The sequence below is a fragment of the Musca domestica genome, unplaced genomic scaffold (assembly GCF_030504385.1).
Source record: "Musca domestica strain aabys unplaced genomic scaffold, Musca_domestica.polishedcontigs.V.1.1 2, whole genome shotgun sequence".
Lineage (NCBI taxonomy): Eukaryota > Metazoa > Arthropoda > Insecta > Diptera > Muscidae > Musca > Musca domestica.
The window spans coordinates 3,859,948-3,872,331 of NW_026712249.1; the positions used below are offsets into that span (position 1 = coordinate 3,859,948).

General features: G+C 33.4%; 1 protein-coding gene and 3 long non-coding RNA genes across 5 annotated transcripts in view; 2 read left to right on the forward strand and 2 right to left on the reverse strand.

The window, feature by feature from the left end:
* The window catches only part of LOC101891769 (uncharacterized), a 66,483-nt gene extending 63,731 nt beyond the window's left edge, over positions 1-2,752 (reverse strand). The window contains exons 1-2 of one of the 2 annotated variants that reach the window (XM_059121669.1): positions 2,430-2,752; positions 984-1,418 (exon numbers count right to left, since the gene is read on the reverse strand). The gene's annotated coding sequence lies outside the window, so the exon portion shown is untranslated. Of the gene's footprint in view, positions 1-983 lie in introns of both variants that reach the window. The other variant, XM_005186330.4, reaches the window with a different exon arrangement.
* A 1,903-nt stretch (positions 2,753-4,655) lies between these two features.
* On the forward strand, positions 4,656-5,084 carry LOC109613191 (uncharacterized). Its single transcript, XR_002194855.2, has 2 exons — positions 4,656-4,955; positions 5,018-5,084. It is a non-coding gene; the product is annotated as an uncharacterized LOC109613191 (long non-coding RNA).
* Positions 5,085-11,175: 6,091 nt separating this feature from the next.
* LOC131802117 (uncharacterized) lies at positions 11,176-11,564 on the forward strand. Its single transcript, XR_009342050.1, has 2 exons — positions 11,176-11,334; positions 11,391-11,564. It is a non-coding gene; the product is annotated as an uncharacterized LOC131802117 (long non-coding RNA).
* LOC131802116 (uncharacterized) lies at positions 11,293-11,857 on the reverse strand. Its single transcript, XR_009342049.1, has 2 exons — positions 11,588-11,857; positions 11,293-11,515 (listed from the first exon to the last, which is right to left on the reverse strand). It is a non-coding gene; the product is annotated as an uncharacterized LOC131802116 (long non-coding RNA).
* Between the last annotated feature and the right edge of the window lie 527 nt (positions 11,858-12,384).

Sequence of the window (12,384 nt, forward strand, 5' to 3'; positions counted from 1 at the left end):
ATATCGGGAGGTACAATTGTATGGGGGCTATAAGATATCGTGGACCTATATAAAATACTCACAGAGAACTCCTTGTGTAGAATTTCAGACAATGTCATTGAAGAATGTGGCTAGAATCATAATAAAAACACTCAATATCAGGGACACGATTGTATGGGGGCTATACGATATCATGGACTATATAGACAATTCTATTTCAGGAGATAACTCCTTGTGTAGAATTTCAGACAATTCCATTGGAAAGTGTGGATACAATCATGAAAAATATCCAATATCGGGGGATTCCGTTATATGGGGGCCGTTCGATGTCGTGTCGATGTAGCCCATCTTCGAACTTGACCTGCCTGCTCACAAGAGACTAATCTGTGTAACATTTTAGCTTCTTATCTTAATTCATTTTGAGTCTAGCGTGATTACAACAGACGCACAGGTCTACATCGCCTTTGAATTTTACGCTGATGAAGAATATATACACTTTGTTGGGTCTAAAATTGTTATTTCGATGAGTTACAAACGAAATGACGAAATTAATATACCCTTATTTTAAAGTGAGCCCTTATCCTCCCACCCTTTATAGTTTTATAACCATTAGAATAAAATAAAAATGTCAATCCCCTCTATCGACAGGTGTTGTTAATCTTCATAAATTGGCAACTCTATTCATCTATTATTTACCAAGAGAAACAAACGGGGGGAGTAAAATATTTCTCTCACCTCAAGGCAAAAAAAAAAAAAAAACAACAGTGGAAAAAAGAGAGCAACGAAACAGAGATATGAAACAAATAAATGTCCAAACAAACGAACCAAAAAAAATGTATAAATGATGCGCGGCGGCAAGAAACCTTGGAGCAATCTAGCTAACGTTGGTATTTTGGTGCTAATGGTTCTATAACACACAGACACACACGCACACACACAGGCGCACTCACATATACATAAATCATATATTAAGTTAATATACATACATATATATATATACTTACGTTGGGGGGCGACAGACACATTCATTGGTAGGGGCTGGTGCGACTGTTGTTATTCCAAAGTTGGTAGGTATGTTTTGGTTTTTATTACCATTTGCTGCTGTCAGTGACAAAAAGAAAACTTAACAAATTCTGTTCGCTTTTCACTTTGAGAATTTCCACGTCATAGCTTAAAAGTGATATAAATAGATTTGGGAAAAAATCAAAATTTTCTCTCCTCTTTTGGTTGTGTTTTTTTTTTTTTTTTTTTTTTTTTTTGCAAAATAATTTTAATAACTATTGAAGGCCAAACAAACACTTGTGCGAATGTAGATATCTACTGTTTGGTTTTCCTCTTTTCAGCTTCTTTTTTATGTTTAATTTTTGGGGATCGGTTGTTTTCTATTTTTTGCGCCTTTTCTAGAGGTTCTATTGGCGGTTTTTTGCAGTATTTTTTTTCTAATTTTATTTTTAATTTAATTGTTATTTGGATTCAATGAGAGGCAGAAGAAAATAAGAAAAATAAACTCTGGGTACATATTTGCATATGCTCACACACATTGGAACGCACGCACACACACACACTCAGGCGAAGAAGAACAACTGAGTCGAGAGAGAGAGAACGAGAGCGAGAAGGCATACATAAATCTACAAATAAACACGTTCTATTATGCGTTAATGTTGTCGTTGTTGTCGTTAGTGTACTGGGCTATTATTTAAGCATGCCAAACCCCACCATCCCTCAGCTGACGGCACAGCTGACTGATACGAATGAAGAGGGCAAAAAACGAAGTGCTCGGCGGGTGGTATAATGACAACCACAAACAACAACGAGATGTGTATTATTATTTTTATTCGTATTATGTTGTTGTTGATAACTCGTACATCATACGCCACTTTGTACTCAATCACTTGTTCTACTTTTCTGTTGTTGTTGTTAGGATATTTATTGCACTCTTTTTTGGACTTTTTTGCACTCTACTTTTCTTTTCTTTACTTTGCTTTTGTTTCTTTTTCTTTTTTCTTTGTTATTACAGAGCAATCTCAAACTGACTGACACTTGTGAGAGTGATTGATGATTGATATATTATTTGATTTCGAACATCTCTTCTTGTTCTAGCTGCTGTTGTTGTTGTTGTCGATGTTGATACATATGTACATAGCACACATTCGAAATTGATATGCTAATTATATGGCATAGTCGGACCCTAAGCCGTTTGTTTTACCATCATCGTATTCATCACCGAAAATCAACTACTAATCGTTGTTATTATCCCAAATCACTGGTTTTTGTGGCGTCGTACCAACCAAACGACCGACCGACCGACAGACAGACAGACAGATCACAATGTAATACTCCACGTTAAATCGCTTATTAATGATGTTTATTTTCTGTGTTTTTCATTCATCCATTCATTGCCAAGAGGTTGGTTTGTGGGCCAATAAATTGTCAATTCCCCATTCACCTACCGCCTACTTTTGTTCGGTTTTCTTCATCACTTTTTTGTTTTTGTATTTCCTTTGGCTTTGTTTCTTTTTTTATTATTTCATTAGTTTTTGGTTAGCTAACCATTTAAGCAGGCCAACAACAATAACAATGGCGAAAAAGTAACCAAAATACATAAACTATTGGCTGCTGTCGTTGTTATTTGGAATTTGGAAGAGAAGTCATCATCATCACCATTCATTCCATCAAAAAAATCAACAAAATTGAGAATAATTAAAGCACGCACAAACTAAACGAACGAACCGGACCGACCGACCGAACACGTCGAGCAAATGTAACAGACTGATTGAGGGCCAGTGGTTGTATGATTGTTATTTTCTCCAACGAGTAATGGGAACGTACGTCGTATGTACTCTCGGTCTCTCTTTCTCTCCGTGACTTTGTGTCACCTGCAGCGCAGTTGACTGCACAAGTGTTTTTGCTGTTATTGCTGCTTTGTTTTTGCAAAAACAAATTTTTGTAAACAAACCAATTGTTGCAGCATAAAATCGCGATATATGTATGTGTGTGTGTGTGGAAATCTTGTTCTTATTCCTCTGTGTGTGCGGCCGTATATGTGTGAGAGCAAATTTATGTTATGTCTGCTGCATGCTCTCTTCCTCTGTGTGTGTGTGTATTTGTGCGAGTGTGCTAAAAATGCATTTCGCTTTGCCTGCCTCCGTTGGCAAATGACGTTTCTAGGTTATTTAATTGACCGGTTTAAAGCAAAACAAAAAATCCGTTTTATTTAATTTATTATTCATTTCTGTATTTTATTACGTTTTATATATTTTGCTATCGTCGAGATAATTCATTTTCAAATATTCTCACGTACATAAAGTGGGAACATTTATTTTTTGTTGGCCACCAGCAAATTATACAGCAAAAGACATACAGAAAAAAAAAACCGCCAGACAGACTTTTTTTGTATTTTGGAAAATTTCCACAAAAATTTAATTACTTAAAATTTGTAATTGAAACGGCAAATTGTTGGCGAAAGGGGGTGAAATGAATGTTTCTATAATACTCAATCAGATTTATATTAAGTTTTATTTTTTATCAAATTTGAAGCTTTTCAGTGGTATAATAATTTGGGAACTAATAAAATCTTCTACAACAAAATTATGAAAAATAGATGACATATACATATGTTTGTTTATTTTATGGGGAAGCCTTATGGATATCTAGACATAATAATCTCTATAATTGTAATAGAGTAGAGTGATAGGTTAGATACTGATTCATCAACGGCCAGGTGAAACAGCTTAAGCTAAAATCTTGAAATTTTGTTTGTAGGTCAACCTTGTGTAGGGGTGAGGTAGGGCTGGGTCTTTAGAAATTCGAACTACAAACGTACTAAAAGGTACTAAAAATTGAATCCATTGCAATTCTGAAATTTGGAATGAGGGTCGCTGATGGGGTGTAGGAGAGATTACCAAAAATACTAATATTTCTAAACAAATGGCTAAAATCGTGAATTACGTTTGGTTGATAAAAGTAGGTGATTTTACAAATCTGTACTACAAGTATACGAAAAGTACTAAATGTGATATTGGAAAGACGGATAGTGCTGGAAATCTGAAGAGAGAGAGGATATATGAAGTATTCGAAAGTGGTAAATGGTTCTAAATATGATATTGGGAAGAGGAGCAGTTCTTGAAATCTGAAATTTGGCATAAGGGCCAATGTTAGTGTGTAGGATTGAAATTTGAAGGTGGTTTTGGAAATACGTACCAAAAAGTACGAAAAGTATGATACTAAAATTGGTATTGGAGGAAGAAAAAGAGTTGGAAACAAAATTAGGGTTTTGGAGGTGAATTTGTAAATAGTTACGAAAAGTACTTATGGTTAGAACTGAAAATCGGAAATTTTGACGTCTTTGACTTGAAAAAGCGAACAAAAAGTCTACCAAAAGCACTAAAATGTACTAAATTGCTTGGAATTCTTGGAAATTTTAATTTAGACATTTGGCCAGGTTGCGGAAGTAGATTTTATATAAGAATGAATATTTGGGTATGTGTACTAAGTGTAAAAGCTGTAGCATGGTACAATAAAATAAAAGTAACTTCATTTCAAATTAGCATATCCAGCTCTGCATTTTCTGTAATTTACCTTGTCAAATTTTAATGCAAAAAAATAGTTCCCATCTCTGATTTTGTGTGTATACAATGGATTTATGAATATAGATTTTGACAATGAGATGTTGTCAAATGCAAAAATTTGAAAAAAAAAAAAATTGTAAACATATGATTACATGATATTACCTTCTTAGTTCTACCATGAACTGTACCTTATTTGGTATAAGTTGGTCTTTTGGTGAGCAGATAGAGCTGAAAATTTGAAATTTTAGTATTGGAGTCACTGCTGCTGAATAGGGTTGAAATAAAAAGATGATTTTGGGAATTCGTGTGCGAAAAAGGACCAAGAGGTACTAAATTTGATATTGAGTAAACGATTACTGTTTGAAATCTGAAATTTGGCATCAAGGTAACGGTGTAGGGCTGAAATCTGTAAGTGGTTTTGAAAATTATTGTTAAAAAAAGTACAAATTGTATTAAATTTTGTATTTAAGGGAGGAAATAAAACTGAAAATCGGAATTTCGGTATGAGGGTCGTCGATGTTGTGAAGGATAAATTAATCTAAGGGCTTTTAAAACTGCGAACTTCAAGTGTACTAAAATGTAGTACATTTGGTACCCTTTTGAAATTATGTGAACGGATAGAATTATGATTATTCAAACTTTTGACCCTCCAAAGCAGTTGGTCAATATTGACCAATTCGTATCTGACCTAAGACTGAGATAAATATTCCAACGTGCCAGATTTGGACTATATCGACTTCATCCTATATAAATGTTTCCTGTTTGCAAATTTTTGGAAAATATGGAAAAAAATTGAGGGAAATCAAAAATATATATCCAATTTATGCGAAATCATAAATTTACATACACATATCAGATTTCTGGTTAAGATAAATATTTAGATATTGCAAGTTGTAAAGAATCGCCGACTAGTTTCGCAAGTTATGACTGATAATAGTAGTGACAATTGTTATCCATTGTGGGTGAGGAACCAGAAGGGATTTGGAGTTATATATCACCTTCAAAACAGATCTTGTGTTAGCAAAAATGTTTACATGTGTGAAATTTGAAGAGAGTTGGATGCTTATTTCGCTTTTTTGAGCGATTTGTTATTCAAAATCTTGAACCCCATGTGGGGGGGGAGGTACCAGAAGAAATGGTCTGATTTTTACCATCTTTATTACAGATCTTGTGAAAAATATTGAGATGTGCCAAATCTGAATGGAATCGGATGTTAATTTCGCGTTTTATGAACTTCATGGGCACTCAAAATGTTGACCCTTTGTGGGGGAGGTACCAGAAGGAATGGACCGATATATCCCATCTTCACACCAGACTTTGGGGTTAATAAAAATATTGTGATTTGTGTAATTTGAAGACAATCGGACACTCACATCACATTTTATAAGAGTTATAATTATTCAAAATGTTGACCCTTTGTGGGTGAAGTACTGGATTGAGTGGACCGATATTGACCATTTTCGTACCTGATCTAGCACGGATTCAAATATTTGCATTTGGAAAGTTGGACCGAAGCCGAATAATCGTTTCTCTTTCTGTGCAGCAAATTATTTTCTTTAAAAAATATTGAGATTTTGTGAGGGAGGTACCAGAAGGAGTGGGTCGATATTGCCCATCTCCGAACTCGATCTAAGTTTGACAATAATATTATGATGTACAAAATTTTGGTCAAATCTGATACTCCCTTCCAGAGAGATAATGTACCAAAAACATTCAATTTTCGATTTGAAAGGAGGAACAAAATCTAACTTTTAATTCCAAAAATTCATATTCGTATTTGTTTATAGATTTTCCCCTAAAAATTAACAATTCAATTTTTTTCTAAATTTTTTTTTAAACGTTGAAGAATATGGAGAAAAATTTTAACGCCATAAGTTAGCACAACTCGAGTATAACTTAGCACATAATTTGTTTATTCGGAATTCTAAAATTAGCGATTTTTCTAAATTTGTAGGAGATTTCAAAGTGGTTGTGGGAGAAATCACTCAAAACGAGCACAACTTTAATGTTTTCGAAATTCGAAGATTCTGCTTCCTCTCTGATTGTTTTTCCAATTCGTGTTTTATTTCACTGTAAAACATCTTCAGTTGGGTCTATAATTTAACCATAAATCATCTTACAAACGAACAACACTTGCAAAACATTGAATTTTATTATCAAAATTCAGGCTCTGCTAAGAAATTTCAAAGCGCGATAGTTCCACGAAGCTACAATGCGCATTTTTGGCTCAATGGGTACGTAGATATGAAGAATTGACGAATTAGGACTGAAGATTAGCCTTGCAAAAGATACCAATGAAAAAGTCACAGTTTGGTGCGGTTTATGAAGTTCGTAATGGATACTACTGCCTATGACAAAAAATTGTCTATGCAGGTCCACGTCGTCGTATAGACCCTAATATACGGCTTCGCTTTTGAATATTGTAATAGCTTATGACAAAAGTTGCCTATGTAGGTCCACGTCGTCGTATAGACCCTAATATACGGCTACATTCGGTATTTTTAAGATTTTAACAGAATTTTGCCAAATTTGTACCAAATGGTGGAGGGTATTCAAAGTTCGGCCCGGCCGAACTTACAGCTTTTTTACTTGTTTTTTCTTTTTTTTTTTTTTTTTTGCCAAAAATGCAGGCGATTAACTTGCGTAACATGTAAGACGGTATATCATGGCCTCCAGCACTCGTAGGAATGGACTTATTGAGCGGTGAGTTCGGAGGACATTTTATTTCACATTTGGACCAGGTCAATTCGGCGCTTAGATCATGTGATTAAACGCTTGTAGATATATTTTTGTGGCGTTAGCTCATGTTTGTTACAGCTCATGTCTATACAGACAAGGCCGCTTCAATTGACGCATTTTTTGTGGGATGCCGACCGAAATGTTGGGAAGATTATGCCAAATTAGGACTGAGCGGATGGACCATTTGAGGTGGAGCCGCGATAAACCTTTGTATGAAATAATGTTCAAACATTAAATTATATGAACCGTAATAGCAATTCCAAAAAAGATTTGGAATATTTTTCTGATTTTTTTTTATTTTTTTGAAAAATCTTTGTATTGCTCATAAAAAAATCACCATTTATTTTCCGATACGAACCGGTTAAAGGTATCAATTTCAAAAAAAAATGTACCCAAAAATATATTTTATGGTGATTTTTGTGTTGGTCAGTGTAAATGAAAATATGTTATTCCAATTTCAAAATATTTGTATTGGTTATTCTCTCAATGAATTATTTATTATAAAAATATATATGCCAGTACATATGTAGACATATTATAGTATATATTTAAATACTTTATTTTCCTTCTGTGTATATTTTTACATGTTATGCCAATTTCCCCAGCACCCAATTATGTCGCCATAGCATTTGGCCCATCATTCTTCCGGTATTGTCTCTGTCCTTCGATGAAATAGATGTGTGTATGTATGTATGCATAATCATATGTATGTACATGTATGTATGTTCATGCCGATTAAAGTTCCATAAATATGCTGTTTGCTGTCCTATTTAGCAACAGCGACGTCAGCAATGTTTGCTGTCGTCTTTTTTTGCGAATTTGTTTCCATTCTCTCGCTTAAAAATACTATTCTAAAAATATCTTTACGACTTTGTTTATTTTATTTTGTTGTGTTATTGTTTTTCTTTTGTTTTTTTGTTAACAATTTTTTGCTATTTTTGCCACTTTGACAATCATTTGTGATTGGCTAATGAAGATAGTTTTATTGGGGTGTGATGACTTGAAATAAAATCGGTAGCACTGAGCCATGACTTTTGTTTTTGTTATTGTACTTTGACCTATATAGAGTGGGACCGCAAAGTGAGCGAGTAAGTGGCAGCCACGCCACTGGTCAAATCGATGTCATTATATTTAATAATTAGAGTATCTACTTTCTGAATGCATTATTTTCATAATAATTTTCATAATCTAGGGATTATTTTTACTGAAGATATAATTAAGTGAACCATAGACACATATGAAATATATTAACTGTTACACTGCCTTTACACGGTGACATTTTTTAACCATGCCATTTTTTTGTTGGTAAAAGGTGTAGAGAGACAGGGATACATGCCATTTTCTTTGCATTTCTCTTTTTGCTTCTTCCGAATTTTTTATGATTTTGACATTTCATATCGTTTCTTTATTGTAATTTTTGATGCGTTTCTTTTATTGTGATGTTATGTTTTTAGTGATTGAATTGTATAGTGAATTATATGAAAATTAATTGGAAGTATTAAAAAGTAAAAAAGAAAGTTAAAATAAAATTAATAATACAATATTTAACAGCTCAATAATTTTTTCCATCATTTCTTCTTTAGATTCACACATTTAATTTTAAATCACTTCTTTATAAATATCTGTTACAAACAATTAGCTCTATACGAAATACTGAATAAAATAAAATGTCAAGCACTAATATCATAAAATGCCACCGTGTAAAGGCGCAAAGATTTACGCAGAAATTTTAAAATAGAATTGATAAAAATGCCACCGTGTAAAGGCAGTGTTAGTTACCCTGATCTTTATTATCAAAAAAGAAAAAGGTGCAATTTGTATAAAAAATAGTTTTTTTTTTAAAAGTGATGTCTACTGAGCATAATATTGGAGTTGATATTAGCATTTTTCCAACTTTTAAGTTGATCAGTATAAGTTTTCTTTCAAATTATCTCTTTTCCATTTTGTGCACCTCTTCTTAGACACACATGTAACTGTATTTATTAACTACTTGAAATATTTATTTCAAAAGTTTTAGATGGCAATGCCTTTAATATGACAATGCCAAATAATTTTAGTTAAATTTGTAATCAAGAGATGGCAGTAGTAAATGAACAAAAAATACAAAAAGGGAGGCCATTGGCAGCTGCTAGATTATGTCTGCCTGGTTATTTTTCCTGCAGCAATTATCCAACAGCTTCTTTATAAGAGAGAAAAGATGAGAGTACATAAAAGACTTTTTGACTGGCTTAAATCATCGGCTGGGTTTTTTTGTAAAAGAACAAAGTAGTTTAAGGTTGACTTAGTTCGATTTTGACCCTAAGCTCCTTTGTTTTTTTTACGAACCAAAGCATACAATTTTCATACTTCATACAATAGTTGTGTTCCAGTACTTGTTTAGTAGTAAAACTAGCAGAAGAGAGAACAGTTCGAAATGTCATTCTCATTTAGGTTTGTTCAAAAAATAAGGGAACGGAAAATTAGCAGAAATGCGATAAAATGTCAAAATTCAAAATTCCAAAAGTAAACAGACTAAATCGGACTGGTGAAACCTTAGTGAAAAGAGCGCCAACATTTAAAAAATGAGTATTGAAGACGATAAGTTAAAATTAATAATATATAATAATAATTAATAATCTGATTCCTCATTCAGCCAGTCCTCTTCACTGCTGGAATCATCCAAAAGTGAATACATCAGTTGCTCCATATTTTCTCTTTTTGTTTTCTGCACGACAAATATTATTTTTTTTTTTTTAGTTTTCAAGTTGATCATTTTCTTTATTGAAATGTATCAATACATTTTTCAACCTTGTTAGCCCTGCCAATTAAATGTCAAATTTACAATATGCACATTTCTGCTCGGCCAAATTCATGTAGCTAAAACAAGCAGAAATGTGCACCACTCAGCGCCATTTTTTTCTCGAGAGAGATGCAAGTTTTGCTAGTTTTTGAGTACGGGAACGCGTTGTAGCAGAATTAGTGCTAATTAGTACTAATTTGCAGGTTCTGGAACACAACTAATATGGGTAAAAATATTGGTATGTGCAAAAATTAACGGAAATCGTATATTTATATCCAATTTTATGCGAAATCATAAATTTCAATAAAGTACATATTCATATCAGAGAAAAAAAGAAAAATATTTGGATATATCAAGTTGTAAAGTACTGGAAAGTTAAAGATATATATCATCTTCCCAACAGATCTTACGTTAGAAAAAATTTTTGGATGTGTGAAATTTGAAGAGAGTTGGATGCTTATTTCGCTTTCGTTGAGAATTTTGTTTTTTTTTTTTTCAAAAATTTTGAGCCCTATATGGGGGAGGTGCCAGAAGAAATGGTCCAGACCTTGGATTAGTAGAAATATTTTGATGTGTGTAATTTGAAGAGAACAGGATGCTTTTTTTGGATTTTATGATCGTTTTGGTTATTTAAAACTTTGACTCTTTGTGGGGGAGGTACCAGTAGGAATGGTAAGATATCTACCATCTTTATAACATAACTTGTGTTGATTGAAATATTGAGATGTGGCGAGTCTGAATGGAATCGGATGATGACCGTTTGTGGGTGAGGTACTTAATGGAGATGCCCGTTATTGCCAATTTTCCCACCTGACCTAAAACTGATTTAAATATTAACAGCCTGTTCCACGATCTCGAAAGAAAATTTGTGCGAACGAAGGCTACTCACTCACTTTCGCATAAGAATGCGTTCCACTAACTTTCGTTCTTTCTTTCGCATAGCCTTACGTGATTCAGTGTTGCAAAATATTTTTTGGCAAAATTAATCGCGAAATAAGGCAAAAAAAAGCGCCAAATGTCTAATATAAACGCGAAAATGCAGCAGTGGCTCTGTCTCAACTGACAGTTCAGTTGTAAACAAACAAATTGTAAATAAACAAACAAAACAAAATTTCTAGTGATTGTGTTCAGATTATTTGTGTTCTTAAAAAAGAAAAAAATGAATATTTCTGTAGCCCTATTTTTTATGGATGATGAGGAGGAGGTTCAAATTGTCCCACGGAGGCATTTAAGAGATGCTTCGAATTTATTTGAAGTACCTAACAACCAGTAAGTATGATTGTATTTTTACATTTTTAAAATAATAAAAAAATGATTTTTTCTAGGTTTGTGTCTTCCAGTGGTCTTCATGGGATTGCCTGCTGCTTCCAAAAATTGGCACTCCTCTGGCGAACTTAGGATTCTCCCCCATATACTCAACTATTGCCCGCAGCTGTGTAGTTTTTTCGTGCTGGAATTGAGAAAATAAAAAAATATATATTTGTTGTTCACAGATTAAATTGCATTTATTATTTTTACTTACATTTTTCTTTCCATTTTCAATCAAGAAATGTTTATGTTAAAACAATTTTCCTTAATTTTTATCATTCGACACCAAACACACAAGTGACTGATTTTGACATTTGTGTTCGCATGCGTACGAAAGAAAAAAGATAGTGGAACGCAAAATTACACTGAAACGCTTACGTTTTCGTTCGCTTTGATTTTCGTGCAAATTTTCGTTCTGATGGATTTTAGTGGAACAGAAATCAGCTGTTTGTCGTGTAAAAGTTGTGCGAACGTGTTCTTTCGACATCGTGGAACAGGCTGTAAGATTTGCAAAATTGGAGGATTATCCTTTCTCTTCCTGTGCAGTATATTATTTTCTTTGAAAATGTGGACATTTTGTGGGGGAAGTACCAGAAGGAGTGGACTCATATTACCCATCTCCGAACTCGATCTAAATTTGGCAATAATATTACGATATACCAAGTTTGGATCAAATCGGATACTCCCTTCGAGAATTATCCCAGCCATACTGACAGACAGATGGGCGGACGGACGGACATCTCTAGATCGACTCCTGAAACGGATTTGGTCCAAAGAGACCTAGTGTCTATAAACGTTATTTCGATGAAGCACGTTTTGGCCGTATGATATATACCCTCTCTGAGAGTAAAAAATTATTAATTACCGAAATTATAAATATTTGAATTTTACTAATTTTTTGGAAAACAAACCAATGATTTGTCTGTACGAAAATATATAAGTAAGTAAAATATGTGAAGAAAATATAAAAGTCGTTAAGATGTATTTGTTCTATGTATTCTCAAATATTTC